This window comes from Equus asinus, chromosome 24, assembly GCF_041296235.1.
Source record: "Equus asinus isolate D_3611 breed Donkey chromosome 24, EquAss-T2T_v2, whole genome shotgun sequence".
Lineage (NCBI taxonomy): Eukaryota > Metazoa > Chordata > Mammalia > Perissodactyla > Equidae > Equus > Equus asinus.
In genome coordinates, this window is record NC_091813.1 from 17,955,567 (window position 1) to 17,979,012 (window position 23,446).

Below are 23,446 nucleotides of genomic sequence, written 5' to 3' on the forward strand. Positions count from 1 at the left end.
GGAAGTGTTAGGACATGGACAATTTATAAATGAAGTTTTAGCTCTTCCAAATATGTTATCACACTGTTGCTGCATCTGTTCCATTAACATGCGCTATCAAACCAAAAAACGAAAGGAAGGGATTTGCTTGAGGATGGCTTTAAAAGCAAGAGCAAGAAAAGGATGAAGACAATAAGCTTCTGATGAGTTTACCATGAAGGCAAACACCCACCTCCAGCCGGGATTTTACAAATTGTTTATCTGGAGGAGGCATTAGATGGTATAAAAAGCAATCCTCCTGAGAGCATTTCTAAAAGATAATCAAATAGTGAAACCATTGAGGACAAGGAGCTATAGTTATCTCAAGATACAGCATCAGCCCTTCAGTTTTAACGCTTAAAATAAATTATTGTTCATGAACAGAAGCTACTGATTTTCAGCCTGAGGAGAACAACTTGAAAGGACAGGTAAGAATTAGAATAAATAAGAATACTGTCATTTCTAATGAGCATACAAAGGCCCGAAGACCTTTTCACAACAAATAATCGAAGGTAACTTTTTCAGCAGGGAGTTAAGTAGTAGGTAAGAAAATGAACGAACAGCTGTTAATAATCTACCAGCATAGCTCAGTTTATTTTAATAACATATATTAGGGATATAAATCGGAAAGTGTTTTTCTTGTTATGTCAAAGAGAAAACAATTTAAAATTACCAAGAGATATACTTTAATATACATCCAGGTACACCAGACCCCATGAGGCCTGAGATCTGGGACTGGGCACTTTCTCCCCAAAACACTGTTTACCTTCCTTTGGCATAACTTTACTTTTCTTATCAGATTTCAGCTTAGGCATTACATCTTCTAAGAAGCCACTCCTAACTTCCTTCCCTGAACTGAGTCTGGTGTCCATCCCTGTGTTTCCTATGGCATCCAGGGTCAGCCCCATTAAGACACACGCCACCCAGTGATGCTTGTTAACTGTCTCTGTTCCCCAGAGTCTGTGAGCTCCTTAACAGCAATTCCTTCGTTGTTTGTCCAGTGTTCGCACCACATAGCTGTCCAATCAGCATTCCACACGGACCACCAAGAGATGAAAACAGCGTTTTCAATCTCTCCAAGGCCCCATGGCACAATATCTTCATGTTATATATTCCAGGAACCACTAAGGCAGCCTGATTCTTGTAAGTGACCTACCAAAACACTTAAAAATTAGTAACAAATTGAATGCACTTGAATTCCACACACAGTCAGCATTATACATTTATCAATATTTTCTTGATATGGTCATATGTGACCTTTTTTTTGTGTGTGAGGATGATTCACCTTGAGCTAACAGCCGTTACCAATACTCCTCATTTTTTTGTTTTGCTTGAGAAAGATTAGCCTTGAGCTAACAACATCTGTGCCACCCTTCCTCCACTTTGCATGTGGGACACCACCACAGCAGGGCTGATAAGTGGAGTAGGTCTGTGCCCATGATCTGAACCTACTGAACCCAGGCTGCCAAAGTGGAGCACGTGGAACTCTAACCACTCAGCCACAGGGCTGGCCCCCACGTGACATTTTTTAAAACAGGGAATGTGGAAATACTTTTTCTTTTTCATAGAAAAATAATGGGAAATGTAGCAGTTACGCAGAAGAATAAAGAGACAATTTCAGAGATTGGAAGCAAAATGAAAATTAGTGATATGATCTAGGGCCCAGTTAGAATTTCAGGGCAGAGAGGAATTTCTGAGGTCACCTTGCCCAAATCCTTTATTTTAGAGAGAGGTAAAGTCATTTTCCCAGAGTCACAGTGTAATAAATGGCAGAAAACAGATTAAATCTTAGGTGCTCTGCCTCTAAACCCAATGTCTTTGCAGGATATGACAGCCCCTTTAAGAGTGAAAGTAGAACCTGCATGTTTCTGGCTCCCAGTTAGCAATAGGAGCAACATTTGTATAATGTAAATGAATTAGAAAATGTCTGTTGCCACTGATGCAAATTCCTTCCACTGTAATAAGGTAAGACCACTAGAATCAAATGAATAACTCTCTACATAGAACCATTGGGAAGAGGGTATGTAAATGAATGCTGGCTAACTTGTAGAATACACAGGGGTATGGGTTCAGGGTATAGTTAGTCTCATAGTTTGTTATGAGGTACAAATGCATTTGACTTTGTTCTGAAGGTGGATTATCAGGTAGTCCAGCCTGAATTAGGTTTTCTGACCCAGACAAAAGTCACCTAATTTCAGTGTGTGTGTGTGGCCGGGGAGGGAGATGAAGGGGCATTTGTTTCAGTTGGAAGAAATAAACTTGAATCGAGAAGGTGATTACAGTAGTTCCCCCTTATCCGCGGTTTCACTTTTCAGTTTTAGTTACCTGTGGTCCAAAAATATTAAATGGAAAATTCCAGAAATAAATAATTCATAAGTTTTAAATTGTGCACTGTTCTAAGTAGTATGATGAAAGCTCACACCCTCTTGCTCTGTCCTGCCCAGATGTGAAGCATCCCTTTGTCCAGAATATCCATGCCAGGTACACCACCTGCCCCTTGGTTGTCAGATCCACTGTCATGGTATTGCAGTGCTTGTGTTCAAATACCCCTTATTTTACTTAATGTCCTAAAGTGCAAGAGTAGTGATGCTGGCAATTTATTACAGTATATTGTTATAATTGTTCTATTTTATTATTAGTTGATATCTTTCTGTGCATAATTTGTAAATTAAACTTTATCATAGGTATGTATGTATAGGAAAAAACCTAGTAAATACAGGGTTCGTCACTGTCTGTGGTTTCAGACATCCACTGGGGGTCTTGGAAAGTATTGCCCTGCAGATAAGGGGGGACGACTGTTCTCAGGGCAAAGGGGTGTCAGAAACAGGTTGGAGCCTTGGTTTGGTACTTAAAATGCTTGGGTGACTTTGGGAATGTTACTTAACTTCTACGATTTGCTGATTGAGGGAAAATGAAATAAGAGTACTTATCTAACGGAGTTGTGAGGTTTACATGAGAGGAAGCACGCAAAGTCCTCAGTGAGGCATCAACAGAAAACAGATGTTACGTGCTATTGTCTTCACATTTCTGATCTGCAGCTTCAACAGACTTGTTTGAGGTTTGTACCCAAATAAATGCCTAACAAACAGAATACGAAGCAGCAAATAATGTATAAAAGATTTCTTTAACACATCATTACTGTGGATTCTTTTCTTTCTCTTCTCCTGGTCTGTATGCCATATTTAAAAAAAAATGATACTTTTGGTTATTCAAACTTTGCTCTGTATAAAAATTGATTTTAGATTATCTTAACACAACTCTTTAAATTATATTTTGAGGACACAATAAAGTAAGAAGGTTATTTTCCGTGGTTATGCTATCTTTTCAATCTCTTCTGCACCTTTCTGTAATAAACCTTATTTGGAAAAGATGTGCTCAGAGACAAAGCTTTCTATGTGACTTTTGGGGCATAATGCATAGGAAAGGGGTTGAAGAGTTGGGGAAACTGAAGGTTGTATTTCTTTGGGAGATTCAAATTTACCTATGAATTCTTGTTATTGAGAGTAAAAGGAACTGAGGGTAAAAGGAACCATATTTCTTATGGATAGTAGTTGTCCATACTCATTTGCTGATGGGCAGAGAGAACAGTGAACAAACTACAATAATCTGTTTACTTTTATATGTGGCATTGCTAAAAAAATCACTATGCAAGGGAGATAGGAATTCAGGTAATAATAATAAAGATAGCTAATATTGATTTAAAATAGTGTGTGCTGGACACTGAGGTGCTATGTATGAATTACATCATTTAATATGAATGTGGTTATTATCATCTCCATTTTATAAACTAGAAAATGGAAATCTGAAAAGTCAAGCAGTTTACCCTGGGTCACTTGCTACTAAGGCAAAACTAGGAGCGGAAAGCAGGCAGTCTCAGTTCAGAACCATGCTCAGAGTCACTACATTGTACACCTCCTATCGATGTAAAAAAAGGACAAATTCCTCTCAACTGAGGATAAAATAGATGTGTTGCTAGATAAAAGAATATAAGAGATGGGCTTTTCTCTATTGCTCATTATTTTTAATACCTGTCTTTCTGACTTCTTCAGACAGTTTACGTATCTTAATGAGCCATATAGAGTATTGTCTACATAGTCAGATCCACACTCACACTAGTAGATTTGCCACAACTCTGCTTTTTTTCTTCTCTGAATATGCTTTTTTGCAAATAATCGTAATGTTCTTTTCCTTAAAATAATATTTTATCCTAACTTTTTACACAGATTAATACTTCTGTTATCAAAGAAGTGTAAAATATACTCACTGTAAAATTTTCCCACTATTAATCAACTATTAAATCAACTTTTCTTTTTTCTTTTTTTTTTTTGTTTCTTTGCTGAGGAAGACTTGACCTAAGCTAACATCCTTTGCCAATCTTTCTCTTCTTTTGCTTGAGGAAGATTACCCCTGAGCTAACATCTGTGCCAACCTTCCTGTATTTTATATGTGGGATGCCACCACAGTGCGGCTTGACAATCGGGGCTAGGTCCATGCCTGTGAGCCAAACCTGCGAACCCTGGGCTGCTGAAGTGAGGGTGTGAACTTAACCGCCATGCCACCAGGCCGGCCGCCAGTTTTGCATTTTTAATGGTTGACTTCACCAGCATTCAACTTTAAATATTTCTTGACATTTCTGCCTAATTCCTCTATTTCTTTCATTTAAAATTAATGCTTTAGAAGTACATCTTTTTCATTGCGTCTATTTCACCTTTCCTTTCTTTGGTAGCCTTTGTTGTCTAGTCTTTCAGAAAGTCACAATGAATCCAGCAGTAACTGAGCAGCCGCACTTCTGCAAGCTCGCTCTCCTCTCCACAGAAGGCTTCCTTACATGTGCCTCTAAAGCCCCTTTTCCAAATTGTTAACGTGCATAAGTGATTTCCAAGCCTAGCCCAAGCTTTGTTTTACCTGATATTTTAACAGAGCATCTTTCCTTCCTAATAGACCTAAAATGCCTTCTGTGCTGTTTATAATTTTAGTGGCTTAGTCTAATTTGTTTTGTATATCTTTTCATCAATTCAAATGGTAAAACTGAAACTTTTCATCCAAAAAGCACAATAATTCATTAATGTGCTGCTCTGAGAAAACAAAACATGCTAAAAACTGAGTTTACAAGCACATAAATTAGGAAGCAATATTCACATGAAAAAGAATTATTCACTTTATAAATAGATTTTTTCTTTGGTATGTTTCTTCTAAAAGCTTAATATTCTTTGTAAATTCAAAATATAAATTTACCATAAAATACTTTTAAAAATTCTTCTCGAATACAAATATTTGGGTAAAGTAACATACTTTACTTTGGGGAATAATTATTTTTACAGTGTGTGATTTTGGTTGTATTAAAGAGACATATAATTCATGGTTTTAAAAGCTTCCCCTCCTCAGCCATATTCTCAATCTTTCCACTTTTCTACAATTCTGAACTTTAAGATTCAAGTGCTTTAAAAACACATACTTCTTATTTTTTCCCCCACGCAATTAGTCTAGTTTAATGGTCTGAAACACTTCAAAACTTTTACAGATTTTACGTTTTTTTTTTTTAAAGATTGGCACCTGAGCTACCACCTGTTGCCAATATTTTTTTTCTGCTTTTTTTCCCCCAATTCCCCCAGGATGTAGTTGTATATTTTAGTTGTGGATCCTTCTAGTTGTGGCATGTGGGATGCCGCCTCAATGTGGCCTGATGAGCAGTGCCATGTCCGCACCCAGGATCCGAATGGGTGAAACCCTGGGCCGCTAAAGCGGAGTGTGGAACGTAACCACTCAGCCACCAGGCCGGCCCAGATTTTACTCTTAAAGCATACTGACAAAGGTTTGGATGCCAAGTTCCAAGATGCCATCTGGACTACACTAATAATCATATAAATGACAGTATAAATTACTAATTTTGTGTTAACAGCAACTGAATTATTGAAGATAATGATATGTAGGATTCTCTGGAATAATGTTAATTCTAATGATCATGAGATCATAATCTGCCACAAATTATGTTAGGCTATTAGACTAATTTGAAGAAAATATAGGTAATAGAATAGTGAGTGATGACAAATGTCACTATGAAATTAAAGCAGGTGTGAAAGTTATCAGATAGAAGTCTAACCAAGAGTCCTGGATCCAAGAAGTCTGACGAACAGTTAATCAAAAGACATAGAAGCATTGTGGAGCTAGCTGCCTCAGATACCCCAGAGAATGTTAAGACACTAGTGGGTAGAACTCTCTGAACGGGGAGCTCCTATGACTAGCATTAAAGGGCAGGAGCTAAAGACCTAGCTGACTTCCTGGATGTGCTAGAGTGAGGGGATTAAGTTTACGCATTTTGGAGTAAGACAGAGTTGGGCGGGCGTCCTAGCTCCAACATCTCTGAGCTTAATGTCTTTGGATGAGTTAACCAATCTAAATTTTAGTTTTCTTCTAAAATAAGGATTGAAAACAGTCCTTGGCAAGATTTCATCTTTTTTATGCCTGTGTAGTATTTCATTGTATATACTTACTGCATCTTCTTTATCCAGGCAACTGGACTTTTGGGGGTAAACATGATGAGGTCTATACCTAAGTATAAATATAAGGATTTACACCTGATATTTACATAATGATATAAACCAATGTTACCTCAATAAAAAGCCAAATAAACAAAAAACCCCACAGAACTTTGCCCAGAAGAATTTCATGAAAATTAATTAAATCAGGTAGTCCAGGATTACCTGGCATAGTGAATATGTTCAATAGTTGCTAGTTATAATTATCTTAATGGTAAAATTTGGCTCCCTTACTAGACGGTAAGATCATTGAGAACAATTTATTTATACTTGGTACTTAATAAATATTTCTTGAACTGCTGAATTGAACAGAGAGCTAATAACTTTCTCTGTGTAATAGGTGTTGGTCTAGGAATTACTGAGGTTTCTGTTTCTTGATAGAACAGCTTACTACTATTTCCATAATTTTATAAGATAATGCAATTTTTTTTTACAAATAACATTTTTAACACTAGGCTTTTAAAAAATAGTTACATACTTATTTGACATTTTATGAGATATTCTGCTCTTTATGTTGAAAGTACCCAGTTTACAATTAATATTGTTCCTTGATTACCTTTTTGGCACTCATTTTATCCACTTTACTTATTTTAGGTTTATATTAAACTGGCTAATATTAACTTAGTATTCTCCATCTAAGGTTTTATATTTTGCACAGAGGTAAACTAGTTTTCTTTGTGTTTTTATTTGGACCCTGAAAATTTGTACATAGTTACCATCAATAATTTCCTATGTGATATACAGATTGGGATTCAATGAATTTGCTCTCTTGAAACTGTTACATGAGAGACGTACGACTTTCTAAGATGTTCTGTTCTGTTTATCTACTCAAGCCCCTTTCAAATATTCTGTATTTGAATACAGTGAACAACAGGAATTGCTAAAAGGCCCTAGGTGCATCCTTGCACATTTTCACCTTCCTCTTCTCTTTATAAACTCCTTTAGAAAAGCTGTTTGAGGGGCTGGCCCGGTGGCTCAGTGGTTAAGTGTGCACGTTCCACTTCGCAGCTGGGGGTGTGCTGGTCCGGATCCCGGGTGCGGACATGGCACCACTTGGCAAGTCACGCTGTGGCAGGCGTCCCACATATAAAGTGGAGGAAGATGGGCATGGATGTAAGCTCAAGGCCAGTCTTCCTCAGAAAAAAGAGGAGGATTGGCAGTGGTTAGCTCAGGGCTAATCTTCCTCAAGAAAAAAAAAGAAAAGAAAAGCTGTTTGAGCCATGGCCCACACAGCTGGATCATGACATTTTTAGAAAAGTAGTCTCTAAAAGGCACAAATTAAATGTTTTAAGATACTGAGAATCTGTTCATTTCTTTTTTCAATATATATGTACTGATTACTTATTATGCATGCGTACTAGAGATGAGTAAGACAAAAACTAGTATGAAAATCTGTACAATTTTCATGACAGTTATTTTCCATTATACTCTTTTGTAAAATCCATAACCACTCCATCTTCAGAAGCTCAAAGAAAACTGTAAATGTTACTTAGGTTAATAGTTATCTACCTAAGTCTTGATGAGAAAGGATAAGATTTTGTTAAAACTGACTGTAGTTTTCCCGTAGGATTTCAGTGATTGTGCTGTATTTTGATAGTTTGTTAACCCATTTGTTTTAATTACCAGACTGTGCACTTGTAGAGGGCAATAACCATGGCTCAGTGCCTGGCACATAACAGGAATTCAATTCAATTTGCAAAAAGAATGAATGAGTGGAACTGAAATGGATTTCACATGCGCAGCAACACAAGGCAACATCGCAACTTTTCCCCGATTTGGCTCTTGATTATCTATGATTGGATTTTACATTTCTCAAATGAGAACAGCAAATCCAGATCTTCCTGGACTTACCATGGGGTTATATCCTGATAAACCCATCATAAATTGAAAATATAAGTCGAAAATGTGTTTAATACACCTAACCTACTGAACGTCCTAGCTTAGCATAGCCTACCTTAAACGTGCTCAGAACATTTACATTAACCTACAGTTGGGCAAAATCATCTAACACTAAGCCTGTGTTATAATAAAGTGTCGAATATTTCATGTAATTTATTGAATACTACACTGAAAGTGAAAAACAGAATGGTTATTTGGGTACAGAATGGGTGTTAAGCATTTCAGTTGTTTACCCTCGTGAGGGCGTGGCTGACTCACTGCCACTGCCCAGCATCCCGACAGAGGATCATAGTGCTGCATATCACTAACCCAGGAAAAGATCAGAATTCAAAGTATGGTTTTTACTGACCGCATATCGCTTTCTCACCATCATAAAGTTGAAAAATCGTAAATTGAACCACTGGAAGTTGGAGACTGCACAGGGAACAATTTAGTGTTCATTAATTTGAAGTTCAAGATAATTGTCTTTGCCTGAAATTTACGGCTGCCGGATTAGTGAAAAGTGATATGTTAAACAAATTACAATAGACAAAATCAGTGACTCTCTTTAATGGTCTGGTGGTTAGACCAATGCTGCTTAACATTTTAAAGAAATTTACAATAACTGATTACATGCAAAAGGATGTCTTAAGAAGTGTAAATTTAGAAAAAAGAGTCATTTGCAAAACAAGAGGACAGTATTTATTTGGGGTCTTAGAATTGCAATTGGGGGAACACAGATTCCCACAGCAGCCAGAAAAGTGTCCGCCTGAGGAGTAAAAGTCAGGAGTTTTTATTAGCAAAAAGGAGAGCCCAGAACAATCACCTCAGTTGTTTGTTAGGGAGCGTAAACTTAGGTTATAGTTCAATGGCTTACTCAAGGACATCTTGTTGCTACCAGAAAAAGTATATTTTTGCATAGTCCTTCAGAAAGTCCTTTCTCAGCAAAAAATGCCCTTCGGGTAAGTGAGCAAGGTCAGCACAGTTTCACATTGTTAACAAGATGGAGTCCAGGGTACAGAATGGCGTCATGCTGACAACTCTTCAACAGAAAGTTCATCCATTTACTAAGACAAGCCACACAGACCTGCATGTAGAAATGCTTGATATTTTATTCCACTGCTGTGTGCTGAGACTTCTCAACAGCAGCCAAGCACTGTGTGTAATAAAAAGAAGACTACAGAGCATCTGTCCTCAGGGTGCTTGGAATCGAGCTGGGATTCTGATACATGAAAGAATTGTAGAAGGATGTAAGGCAAAACATGATTAAGAATATAGATTAACAATACAAGTGAAACGTAAAAAGTGCGCAAAATCTCTCTACAATAATCACAATTTCTTGCAAGAAATAAAAATCCACCTTCACGTTTGGAAAAAGTAAATTTGTTTTAGAACTCATCCTTCCCTCAGTTCTTGAAGTTCCCCTCCCCGTGAGAATCAACGCATCTCTTTCCACGAGGAATCAACGTCCAGGACTCCTTTTCCTTCACGGCCTCGATGGCACGTTCCAGCCAGCAACCGAGGGGGCGCCCTCCTCGCTCCGCGGGGCCCCGAGCCGGGCGTCCTCTCCCCGCCGCGGCCGGCTCCTCCCAAGGCGCCGCGGGGCCTTCTGGGGCTTGTGGTCCCGGCCCCGCTCGCGGGGAAGGCCGGGGCTGGCGGCGTGTCCCCCGCGGCGCGGAGCTCGCGGCCCGCCTGCGCCGCCTCCCGGGGGAGGGCGCCCGCGCTCCTCCACAGCAGCCCTGACGGCAGGGGGAGCGCCTCGCCGCGCCGCCTCGTGCGCGCCTGGGCTCGCGCCACCCTTCGCGCCATTCCCGGCGCCGCGTGGAGCTCCGCACAGGGCGGCGCTTCTCTTTAGCTGCTTAAGTCGATCGCATCTGCACTCGAGCTTCTGCAGTGTCTGAAGCGTCAGCCCACAAGTTCGTGGGTTTCTCTGGTATGTTCCATGGCTCTGAGCATGTTCAAACCTGGCTTGACCACCAGAGTGGTCCCCGAGTCTTCCCGGAGAAGGGGAGGCCTGTGTTTTGAGGGCATGGGTGAGCTTGGCGGATCGGTTCCCCGAGCACCCCCGGTACTGGAGGAAGCGTGTACAGTGTCGTAGGCGTTAAAGAAGGGACACACTTGGTCTCATCCCTCAAGGACCTCACAGGCTTGTGCTACAGATGGATATATTGATACGTAGGAAGCATTGAGGGGAAAGGGTGAAACTGCATTAGAAAGATTAGATCAAGTGCTGTGGGACAGAGAAGCTTCCTGGAGAAGGTGGCACTTTGAGGAGGGACAAGCAGCAGATGTTTGTGAATGGGGCCAGAAGTGGGGAATACATTACAGATGAAGGGGTTAGTGTGAGTCAAGGCAGGAGGCTGGCCATGCAAGGAGTAAACAATATTTGAGTATGTCCACAGTGTCTAAAGTGGCAAGAAGTAAGACTGGAGAAGTAGCTTGGACTGAATTATGAAAGGCTTCCGGTAGCTTCCTAGTCTGGAATTGTAGAAGGACTTTTTGGCCCTGAATTCCATGAGGATCCATAGATTATAAGCAAGTTACTGTTTAATATTCATAAAATGCTCATAATGAAGAAAAAGCATAAAAACATGGACTCTTCGTGAGCAGGGTATATTTTTCAGTAGCAAAATTTATGTTAAATTAATTACACATGGATCACTTTCTTGGGCTTGTTTGTGTTGCCTTTTTTCTATTTAAAATCGAGAGATTTACAGTGTATTAGGTAGTTGCAGTGAGACTCAGTTGCTTGGCAGAGATTTGTGTGTTGCTGTCCACTACTCCACTTGTTTTTATTTGGGAAGACTTACTGCTTTGGAAGGGTTTTAGATCAAGTGCGGTAAAAAGGATGTATAATTTGGAACATGGATAATCTGGATGACTTTCAGAGCAGGGAAATAGAGTACAGATGACAAAATTCAGAGGCGAAATTTGGAAATGCAAGTCAGGAGGACAAATTCATGACTCTGAGTACAAGTTCCATTCGTTTTTCACTAATGACAGTGGGAATACCAGTATTTGGAACCAGCTTTCCAAAGCCAGTATTTTGGGGGCCTTGTTAAAGCTTAGAAAATGTTACCTTAATTATGTTTTAGCATATATAAAGATGTTAGGAATCCAGTGGATATTGTGATGAAGATCAGAGAGAATCTTTTAGCTCTTCTGTGGGGCGTGTGTATGTCAAATGTACGTAAAACTCTGCTGTACAAAGACACTTGAAGCTGAAGGCCAGAGTCACAATTTAATTGAGCCAGCTAAATTACTCTGGTCACTTTGGAGCATTATTGAGGTAAACATATGGCTGCAATGGGAAGAATGGATTGGAGAGAGCTGGAGATCAGTCAGAAGGCTGATGCAATCATAAAAGCAAGAGGTATTAATGGTTTGAGGAAAAAATAGACACATTTTTAGATATATCAGGTTATGGAATTGACAGGGCATGGTATAGAAAGATCATCCGGGGTCGAGCAGTGCCACCAAAGTCAGAGAGCAAAGAATTTTCAGAGTAGAGGAGTGGTTATTAGGGTCAGATGCTGCAGAGAAGCAGAATGGGAATTTGCAAGCAGCTGTAAGTTTTGGCAATTATGATGTTATTTCAAATTTGGTAAGAACAGCTAGGTCGGGTTGGGGTGATTGGAGAGGTTTGTTTTTTTTCCCTTTCTTTTCTTTTTTATACCTGGGAGCAACCTGAGCGTGAATATATATTGAGAGACAGAAGTCGGTACAGAAGGAGACGTTGAAAGAGTGGAGGGGAGATGGTTGGTGGAGAAGATACAAGGGGTTGGTAGGAATTAGTGCATATTCTTGAACATTGCTCATGGTGTATAAGGACAGGAAGATGTCGGTCGGCCCTTCGTTTTGAGGAGCATATCACAGAATAACCAGAGCTTTCTTATTTGCTAGCAGAGTGCCTAGGATCCGACTTGCTTGTCTATCCATTCGTTCACTAAGTCAGTTAGTTAACATTTTTTCAGTGCTCCTCTTGTGTTAGCCGTGGGGATTTCTGCTCTCAACAGACAGGTAGTGAGCTCAGTGGAGCTCACTTGCCACTGAGGGACGTAGACATCAAACAACTAATTAAATAAGGAATTATCCAGTTGCACTTGTGATAACTGATGGGAAACGAGTATGGAATGTCAAGAGCACATGTATTAGGGGAACTAACATGGTCTAATGGTTTCAAGGAAGGCATTTTCAAGGATAGAATGTTTAAACTGGTACCTAAAAGATGTCTCCCTTGTCACCAAGTTAGCCATCCCTTTCCCTTGCTGCCGCTCTGTTATCATCTTACTTCTGGTTGTCTTTCACTTTTGGGCTCAGTCTCCCCTCTCTTCCGTGCTTTATATGTATTTTATCAGTGGGTTAGTGGGGTGGGAAAACTTTCAAGAACCAAGGCTTTGCGAGGATCTTTCTCAAGCTAGTTATTGCTGCATTATAGTGACTAAAGATGAGCTAAGTGGCCATTTAATTTTATTCATGCTAGATTGATTCTCACTAGGGAAGGAAAAGAGATTTGGGAATGGCAAATCGATGGTCAGCCGCGGCCACCACTCAGCCTCTTAACATCCTTTGGAGGAACTACAACCACCTCAGATCCTGTCATTTCTTATTAGGAATTTTTAATAACAGCTAATGAAAGCTAGTTTTTTTCTTTCATTTTAAATTTTAATGCTGTCCACTCAAGTGATGGGGAATAAGCATCCACTCATGTTTCTGTGTGCAGAGAGGCAAAGGTACTATTCTTGCTGTGATTTTGCATTTATATATTGCCTGAGCGTTGGCTAAGTGCTTTTACATTCAATTTAAAAGATAATCTAAAGTCCCTCTTGTCAAAATTTGTTTGATGTGATTCATAGAAAAGGATCTTTTGTAAAAATGGGCCTTCAATGATGTGGAAGAACTCTGATCAATCAAAAGACTAGATATGAGCGCAGGCCCGGTGGCTCAGTGGTTAAGTGTGCACATTCTGCTTCGGCAGCCCGGGGTTCACCAGTTCAGATCCCGGGTGCGGACATGGCACCCCTTGGCACGCCATGCTGTGGTGGGCGTCCCGCATGTAACGTAGAGGAAGATGGGCATGGATGTTAGCTCAGGGCCAGTCTTCCTCAGCCAAAAGAGGAAGATTGGCAGCAGTTAGCTCAGGGCTAATCTTCCTCAAAAAAAAAAAAAAAGACTAGGTATGATATGAGACAATGTGAAGGTCATCTGAAGAAAGTTAGCTGTTAATAGAAGACATTAGCCACATGATTGATACCTGCTTGTTATCTACCTTTGCAATGAAAGAATTAAAAAACAAAAACAAAACTTTTAACAGTAGAAATACAATGCTGTAGGAAGCCAACCCCTCCTGTGACCTGGTTTGTAACTAGGGCGCCCAGGGATGTTTTATGAGTGACAGTAATGTCTTTCGATATATGTCCTTAAAGCATTAGGTTTTATTTAGAGCAAGTATTGGCAAACTTTTTCTCTACAGGGCCAGACAGTAACTATTTCAGGCTTTGAAAACCATATTTTTTCTGTTGCAACTACTCAGCTCTGAAGTTGCGACACAAAAGCAGTGATCGACGATACAGAAGCAAATGGGCATGGCTCTTTCCATAAACCATGTTTTATAGAAGCAGGCCCCGGAGATTCGGCCTGTGGGCCCTGGTTTGCCCACCTCTGATCTACAGCACGCCTGAGAGTCCTTTACGGAACGGGGGCTGTACTGTGGGAACGACTGATAGTCAGCTGAAGGCTCCATGCAGGCAGAGGTGCACTTACCTTGTTGACTGATGTATCCCCGTGTCTGGCCCTGTGCCTGGCAGGTAGAAGGTAATTAAGTACATCTGTTGAATAAAGGCATGAGTAGCAAGGATATCCAATGGAAAATTCCCTCAGGTAGGCTGGTTGCTTCTATATTCAGATTTTCAGGTCCTATCATGTGTATTCTATGGTACTACTGTTTTGGGTAGAGCAAAGAGTGCAGCTGAGTACTTAGTTCCGAGAGCAAATCCAGGGGATGGCTGAAGAATGAAAAAGAGCCAGTGTGATAGAATAATAGAAACAGTAGGCCTGTGAATCTCCACCTAGAAGAATGCATATCGCATCCTTTGGAAGGGACCTGAGAGAGAATATATTCCGACCTCTCTCCCAGACTAGGGCCTTCCTTGTTTGCCCTCTGTTTCATGTGGCTTTGCTAGCATTTGTGCTGGATATCGTCCATTTGGCTCTCTGGGTCATCTCCCCACCCCTCCGTCCTGCAGGTTCGCCCAGGCCCTGCTCCCTCCACAGTCCTGAGGATGATCCTGTAGGACTCAAAGTCATCGCTCCTGTCAGGTGGTGTGCTCCTTACTGTGCTCTCTCTCCTATCTCTGGTGACTTCTCCCTCCTCTCATCCCTTTAGGCCTTGGGGACGTGAAGTGTGCCTCTGGGACATTGTGTCACCCCCTTAGGTTGCCCACACTTGTGGAAACGGTCTCTTTAAACTCGCCTCACGTTACCTAACTTGAGGTGTCATTTACTTTCTGCCTGGACCCTGGTGGATCTAGTATTCTTACCACTTTTTCGAATACATCTTTTATTTGTCACTGAATGTCCCCCAAAGTCAGTGACTATGGCTTCCACTTCTTATAATCATAGGCTCTCAGGGTGAAAATGGTCCTGGAATGTGATCTATTTAACCTTTCTGCTCAGACTTTGGGTACCTTCTGCCCCATCCCTATCATGTCTCTCTGTACTCGAACGCCTTCCACGATGGGAAACTCATCACTCCTAAAGCTCTCTCACATGTCTTTAGACACATCTGACTGACAGAATATGTATACACAACTCCATCCACTGTCCTTGTCCTGTTCCTTGGGCTTTCATGGAGCAAGTCCCATTTACATTTCATTCCTCTGTTCTTCAGACAGCAGGTTTTGAGTTCCTTTACCATCTCTATCTGTTTAAAATGGGGTGCCTGGAACAGAATCTCTGTTTCCATGTGTGGTCTGATCATGCTGCTTTGAGCTGAGCCTGGTAACTTTACCTGGAAGGCTTACTGCCTCCCATGAATGTGAGCAGGGTCAACACCTCCTCCTTCCTTGCTTTGCAAACGTAAGGGAGGACAGGATCCCACCCCACTCCACTCTCCCCACCTCTGCTGATTTAAGCGTCACATGTCATATGAACAGTTGTCTTTCATGATGATTTTTTTCCCTGTTATTGGATTTATCTCTGTTTAAAGGCTGTTTATCAAGGGAGTAAAGTAGTTGACAAATTGCAGATCTTTAGAGGGCTATGTCTGCTACCCAGTTTTCTTTTGCTTTTTCTCAAAATATCAAAAGTACCCTAACCATCTTTTGATTATTTTAAGGGGCACTATTTAAAGTATTTCGCTGAAGTTTTTGTTTAGGTTTCAAATCTGAACAGCAGATATTAGCAGACTCATAGATTTTTTAGTATTTTGTTCCCTTTTTCTAGACATTTTATCTGTGCTTATGCTCATCACTATACCTCTTGCATTTTGGAAATATAACAAAATATATTGAAATGCACTATTTTGGATTGATATTCAAATTGACTTTAAGGAAATGTTCTGAAGTAGGTTCTTAAGTATACCATTTATTTAAGTCAAGTTTTATATTGAAAGTCTAATTTATTTTTTAACAGGCCTCCAAAATATCTGCCAGCTTCTTTCATTCTTCCTTCTGATTTATTCCAGGAGCTCAGTCCCCGTTTCATTTTTGATTAGGTTGCTTTCACCATGGCAGAACTCTGGGAAATAAATCCTCTTGTATTTAATGTGTGCTTTGGTTTCATCAGGATGAATAGAAGAATGAAAACAACCCATTAGAAAGTAATTTTGATTGTCGGAGAGAGATATGACTTTCTTAATCTTTAATGTAATTATTAGGAAATATATTTCAGAGGCTGCTTGCTGGTTGCTCCTTTTCCCATGCCTTCCTTCTATTTTCATGAATATCTGTCTCTTGCAAGATTAGAAAACAAAACAAAACATACTTGTGATTCTTTTCAAATTCCCCAAAATGGATTTTGCAATAGCTGATTGTTTATGATCCATTCCTTTTTATCTCTTAGAACAATAGTAGGAGAAAGCTACTTTCTTTCTCTTCTGAACTGTTTGTATACTTTATCTAATGTTGTATTATTCATGCATTAGTTTGTATTTTATTTATTTTCTTATTTGTCTGCCTCCCCAAGTGGAGGAAAAGCCCTGAAGGAAGGGGCATTCCTTATCTCTAATGCCTGGCAAAACCAATAAATGCTGTCAAATGTTTGTTGACCGAATATAAATTTCTCATGACAATCTGACTTTTTATAACAGTGCAAAAAACACTTAGGTAGTTCTTAAGAAGTTACTGCTTTCTAAAAAGTTATTTCTCTTATAGATATTGCTCCTAAATAATCCATTCTTATGAAGATTGTTTTGTCTTCAATTAAAAAAATTCGTCTACCATCCTTCATCTGTTGATTTGATAATTACTCAGCACTATTTTGTCTATATGATGAATAAGTTTAAAAATTGCATATATTTCTAATACACTCTGTTCATCAAAATCAGATTCCCAAAACAGAAATCGTGATACTGTAGAAGCTGCGTGCATTCTGGTAACTAACTCTGGCATAACAGCAGACAGCAAATGCAGCAAGCATTTCAGCTCGAAGACCCCACAGTCCATTTCATACTAGATTGCTGCTGTGAAACCCTTTAGTGATAAATAATAGACAAATTCCCAGTATGTTCCAAAAATGTGACTACTGCGTGAGATCACTGAGAAGGCACTGATTCAAACTGCATGGCAGGAAGCTGGCCTCTTCAATTATTAATGTGCCTCCCTCGTTTTCATCACTCATTGATAAAAAGCTAAGGTTCAGTAAAGAATTAAGGAAACAACTTTAGAGAATAGTTCAGACGGTTGGAGTAAATATTTTATCAGCATCCTTTTGTACATTTTATACTTTCCTGTAATTTTAGTGTGTGTTTCTGACTGGGCCCCGTCACTTCACCGACTTAATATTGGCATCATATTTGAGTCTTCCCTCACTTTCTCTCCTTCTTTCCGCTTGGGCAGCGAGCCCTGCCGTTTCAGAAGCATCTTTCAGAGCTCCCGGTATTCTTTGTGCACACTGCAAGTCCTGGCCGCGTTCTCCTTCCAGCCCTTCCTTACTGCCTGGGGTCGGTAGTCCCTCTTTCCTTTCCACACAGCCGAATCCTCTTCCTAACACCCCAGGATCCCTTCCCGCATCCACCCAGAAGACTCTGCCTGTTTCCTTCCTCCACTGCAGGAAGTTCAGACTCCTCCGCCTGACTGTCAAGATCTCAACTTCCCTATTTTCTGTTATTTCCCTTTATTCCCTAAAGTGCCTTATTCTTTAGCCCAGGAGATCCTGCGCTCTTCCACAGGTATCTGTGCGCCATCTGCTGTGTGCTCTTCTGGCCCCGCATCTGAAGCGCTCCTTTGCCCTCTGTCTGCCTGTCTCAGTTCTCCTCATCCCTCAGAGCTTCTGGCCCGCTCCGAAGCCATCCTCCTCCTCTTCACGTCAGCCACACGTGTCTTCCCTGAGTTCTCAATAGACTTATCATCAGGCCCACGTGGAGGCACAGGCTTCGGAGACAGTGGGCCTAGGATTGCATCATGGCCACCTGCTAGTCTCAAGTGGACCAGGCATTGCCTTGAGTGTTTACTGTGTGCCAGATAAAGTTCATAGGGGTCACATGCCTTAAATAATTTAATCTCCTCAGCAACTTTATAAGTTAAGTACTGTTTTGATTCCCATTTTATAGATGAGCAAACTGAGACACAGAGAGGTTGAGGAACCTGTCTAAGGTCACACAGCTAGTAAGGGGCAGAGCTAGGAAGCCTGGCTCCTTAACCTGCTCTCCTAGACCCTTTGCTGTTCTTGCCCCTGCGAGACATATTTGAATGGTTTTTCATGGGGATTTTTAGGGTTGCTTGATGTGCAGCATTTTTGGACAGTCCTTTTGGAGTTAGCGTGCCTGCGTGTGTGTGTGTGTGTGTGTGTGTGCACAGGTTGCTGTGGTGATAAGCTGAGGTGGGTGTCAGGGTGGGCATAAGATGACCACGGGGCAGTTCAGGGAGGCCCAATTCTACCCAGGGTACACTTAATTCCTACTCCCAAGCCCCGGAACTGTATTGTAGAAAGAACGTGTGTAGAAAGATGAATGTTAAAAATACAGTTCCAGGGACCGGCCCGGTGGCGCAGCAGTTAAGTGCACATGCTTCACTTAGGCGGCCCGGGGTTCGCTGGTTCGGATCCCGGGTGCGGACATGGCACGGCTTGGCACGCCATGCTGTGGTAGGCGTCCCACTTATAAAGTAGAGGAAGATGGGCACGGATGTTAGCTCAGGGCCAGTCTTCTTCAGTGAAAAGAGGAGGATTGGCAGCAGTTAGCTCAGGGCTAATCTTCCTTAAAAAAAAAAATACATTTCCATCAGTTGTTAACTGGATAGACTTGAGAAAGCTACTGTCTCTGAACTTCAATTTCCTTAGCTCGAAACAGTGCTCCTACGTTCCATACCACAGCATCCTTAAACGAGGTAATAAAGTGAGGCCCTGAATGTGAAGTGAATGCACAGTGTCCAGTATGCAGAGGTGTCCAGGAGATGTTTCTGGTTCCCTTTGCAGCTCCATCCTCCAGCCAGGCTCTTGGCTTCTCGTGCTGGCCGATGCCTTTCCCTTTGTCCACGTAACCAAGCAGGTCCTCATTTCCATATCATGCAGTCTCCCTAACTTCTCCTGTCTTCCCTTAAGTACTGTCTTCTTCATGAAGCGTTCTGTGATCCCTTAGCTGGAATTAGTCTCTCCTTTCTGTGAACAGTGTTACTCCCCGCCCTTTGTCATAGTCATTCATGCACAGTATGGCTTAATCTTCCCACTGAGCCCCGTGCTAGAAATAATTCAAGATGAAAGCATAGTCCAAGCCCCTGATGAGCTCACTCACTGTCTAGTAGGGGAGAGAGCCCCGTGAATGGCTGTTGATACTGCCTTGTGTTAAGAGCACTTCCAGAGTACTGTGGAAGTGCAGATCAGGGAGCTGTTAACAGAACCAGGGCAAGGATGGAGGAGGATGGATCTCCAGGACTTCAGACAGGGGCAGTTGAACTTGGCCTTGAGGGTGAGCAGAGAGTCTGCAGGATGGGGTTGGGGGAGGGTCTTTTTGTCAGAAAAGGAGCCTCCTGGACAAAGGCTCCCAATCAGGAGAGCGTGCCATGGTTTGGGAGCAGCATGAGTCCTTGGTGGCTAGGCTGTCCATGGGCCGCGAAGGCCGGTGGAGCTAGAGAGGCCCCAGTGTTTCTGGTTCTTAACAGAATTAGTTGTGTGACTACAGATCTAGCTGAAAAGCAGTTTTGAAAAAAAAAAGATTTTTATTTGTTTCCCCATGGTGTCTATCTGATCATCACTGAGACCTGACCATTCAACTACTTAATACCATCTCAGGTGGTGTTAAGATGAAGGGTCAATGGTTGTAACTGATTGTCTTCATTGCAAAACTGGAGGTTTAATACCAGGTGTCCAAAGAGGGATTTGGACAAATCAGAGAACAATCAGAGGAGGCTGCCAGAATGGAAAGAGGCTCAATATTATGATGTTCTGAGAAATGGGTATGGGGGATTTGCAGGGGAAGAGTGTCATCGCTCACTTCACATCTTTGCAGGGTGACTCGGAAAAGTGAGCTTTATACTGTTTTGCTTTGAAAGATTGTCCTAGGATTCGTAAGCAGAGGTTATAGAGTGTCTGGAAGGAATTTCTAAGGACTGATCATTAGTTAATCAAATTTTCAGTACTGTAATGTCCATGGAGACTGGGTTGGATTCCTGATTCTGTCATTGGGTAACAGACTCGATCATTCCTACTGACACGAAGCTCTTAAGAGTCCATAACTTATATTCAATATAGTTTTGGTGTTAAATAGATTGTGTTATACTTTAAATCTATTAAAATAGATTATCTGTGCCAAGCTATGCTAATTTAGTGTGCCCATATGGTAGACCGTACAGAAAGATGGTAAGTTTTAGAGTCAAGTTGTATCTTCATTTCTTACTATGTGAATGAGCAAGTTGTTCCCTGAGCCCCTGTTTGCATATTGATAAAGCAGGGATAATAGCAGATATGTCACAGGGTTATTGGGAGGGTTGCACATGATGCTGGCTATAAATCCATACATATGCTGTTGTAACATACCAATACTGTTATTGAGAGTATTTTTTCTTTTTCTGTAGTGTATCATACTATGACTTTCTAAAAGCACTGAGCATCCTACTGCAGAAATAAAATAGAGTGACATTGTCTGAAAGTGGAGGCTTCCTTTTATCATTCAGGTCCATTCTTGAATGTTTTCTCGATGAATAATAAATGACAGTTTATCCAGAGTGACAAAAGAGTGATGGCAAATTAATCTAAAATTGTAACCCACTCTCCACCATCTAGAAGCATCTCCAGATTCCAACATACAGATGCAACTTTTTATGGTTATTTCTCCTTCATTTTCTATTAATATAGACACATATGCATAAAATACTTGACCCTGATAAGAAATATCTGTAATTTAGGGGCCAGCCCTGTGGCCAAGTGGTTAAGTTCGTGCGCTCTGCTTTGGCAGTCCAGGGTTTCATTGGTTTGGATCCTGGGCGCAGACATGGCACCGCTCATCAGGCCATGCTGAGGCGGTGTCCCACATAGCACAACCAGAGGCACTCACAACTAGAATATACAACTATGTACTGAAGGGCTTTGGGGAGAAGAAGAAGGAAAAAAAGAAAAAGATAAAAGAGAAGATTGGCAATAGTTGTTAGCTCAGGTGCCAATCTTAAAAAAAAAGTAATTTAAAAGTAACCATAGGCTTTCTAGTTTAGCTCCCTAATTTTGAAATAGAAAGCGTGTCTGTGTGTATACATACACATGTACACCTGAGTACATATGCGCACAATTAATACAGGTGCAGATTGTTAATTATTCTTTCTCATGCTGAAAGATTCTGAATTTTTAATAGTTGTTTCAATTAAGAAAATGTTTTTTCTTTCACAAGTTTTAAATTGGTGCCTCAAATGTTTAAAAGATGAACTTTTGTGCATGTTTCCTGGTAATAAAGAGAGACAATCTGACCTCATTAGGCTAAGAGGCTAAGTGTTTATTATTGCCATAATTGTTAGTATCACCATGTTGTAATTTACTATGCTGTAACAATTCAGCTTTGGACATTAAACTCTTCTTGCCACTGAATAAAGGAGTAAAGACAGAGATAGAGAAACAAATCTGCACACATTTTATATATGTGCATTTTGTCCACATGCTCCCAAACGCACATGTCTGTGTGAATTAAGCTTTACGAGCTTTCGCTGTGTGCCAGGCACCGTGTTAAGTACTGTACGTGGGTTATCTTGTTTAATTCTCTCAAAAACCCCCATGAGGTAGCTTCTGTTATTTGCTTACTTTTTCAGATAAGCAAACTGAGGCTTATAGAGGTTAATTGTACAAAGCTTGTAAGTGGTGGAGACGATTTTAACTAAGCTGTCTGACTTCACAGCTGGGACTTTTAACTGCCGCAGTGCACTGCCTGGGTGCTTGTGTAATCGTAGACTCAGAATTGGAAAGACATCCGTCAATCCACGTAGCCTTCACATCCGTGCTGAAATCTATCTTCATCTCAGACAGATGGCCATTCGGCCTCTGCTTGAGTAGTGCCAGTAACTGGAGTCTCAGAGCTTCACAAGACAGCCCATTCCATTCACTGTTGGACAGCTCCTACGCCTAGATGTCTTATTCATCCGTTTATTGGAAACTTGTCTCTGTAATTTCTATGTACTGGTACTAGTTCTGCCTTCTGGAGAAATATTGAACACCTCTCTTCCCCCTTCTTTGTGGGAGCCTTTCAAATGCTGTGCTCCTCTGGGTCTTCTTTTCAGCAGTTCCACGTGCAGTCTCCAGACGCCTGACCATTGCAGTCAGCCTTGTTGATGGTCTAGCTTGATCAGTCAAGTTGCAGTACAGAGTTGGACGCTGCGCTATGGCAGTTGTGCTATGGAAAAACTGGACTGAGCCATTAACACCTAGGTTGAAGTGTCAGCACTAGTGCTTACCGTGTGATCTTGGGCATGTGGTACACAGCTGAGCCTCAGACCCTTATCTGTAGCATAGGCATAATGCTGCCCTAATATATAGCATTATTGCGGAAGTCAGATAAGGTGGTGCTGGGGAAAGTGCTCTACGCATCACAGCCCCTGCCTCAGGCCTGTCAGCTACCCTCTCCTGGGCCTGCTCTTTCATGCTCTTCCACATCAGCATAACTTGCTCCCTCACCTCCCTTTGTATCTTTCCTCAAGTCATTTGCTAATTGAGGCCTTTCTTGACCCCACTTTATTTAAAATTGCAACAATCCTTTACCTTATCTCTCCGTCCTACATGAGTTAATTTTCTCAGCTGTGTTTATCACACTTTCACATACGTATGTTTTATTTATTGATTTTATGGCTCCCCCCACTAGAATATAAGCAACGTGAGCTCAAGAATTCATCTATTTTCATTACTGCTGTATTTTCTGGACGTAGCTGGTGACCAAAAAATACTTGTTGAATAAATGCATGAATTACCATCGTATTTTTGTTTCTGATGTGATCTGACCATCCAAAAGCAAAAGATGCTTTCCAGTTTTTTTCACAGAAGTACAGCTGGTAAATTTATGAATTGTTCTTTTGGTATTTCAATTTCATAAATTAATGGTCACTTAATTTCCTTGTGCTGCAAGGGTGTTTTCTGACAAAACTATTATCTGAGCTGGACTCCGGGAGTGAAATGCTACAATTCTCAAATTACAAATGTTGCTTAAAATGGAAAAATGCAGTTTATCACTGGCTTCAATTTCTAATGACTCAAGGTCACAGTTTGGTGGGTAATTGCATACAAATGTTTATTTTAAAGTAACAAAAAATCATTGAATTTCCTGTTTATACGCTCACCGTAGCTATTCATCATCTTGGTTTGATTGACAGTGTATGTTACAGCTGCAAGAC

General features: G+C 40.9%; 1 protein-coding gene across 1 annotated transcript in view; it reads left to right on the top strand.

Annotated features, from left to right (window-relative positions):
- The first annotated feature begins 10,076 nt into the window (after window positions 1-10,076).
- Window positions 10,077-23,446, top strand: part of MEI4 (meiotic double-stranded break formation protein 4) — a 242,743-nt gene continuing 229,373 nt past the window's right edge. Inside the window, exon 1 of the mRNA XM_044757455.2 lies at window positions 10,077-10,365. The gene's annotated coding sequence lies outside the window, so the exon portion shown is untranslated. The remainder of the gene's footprint in view (window positions 10,366-23,446) is intronic.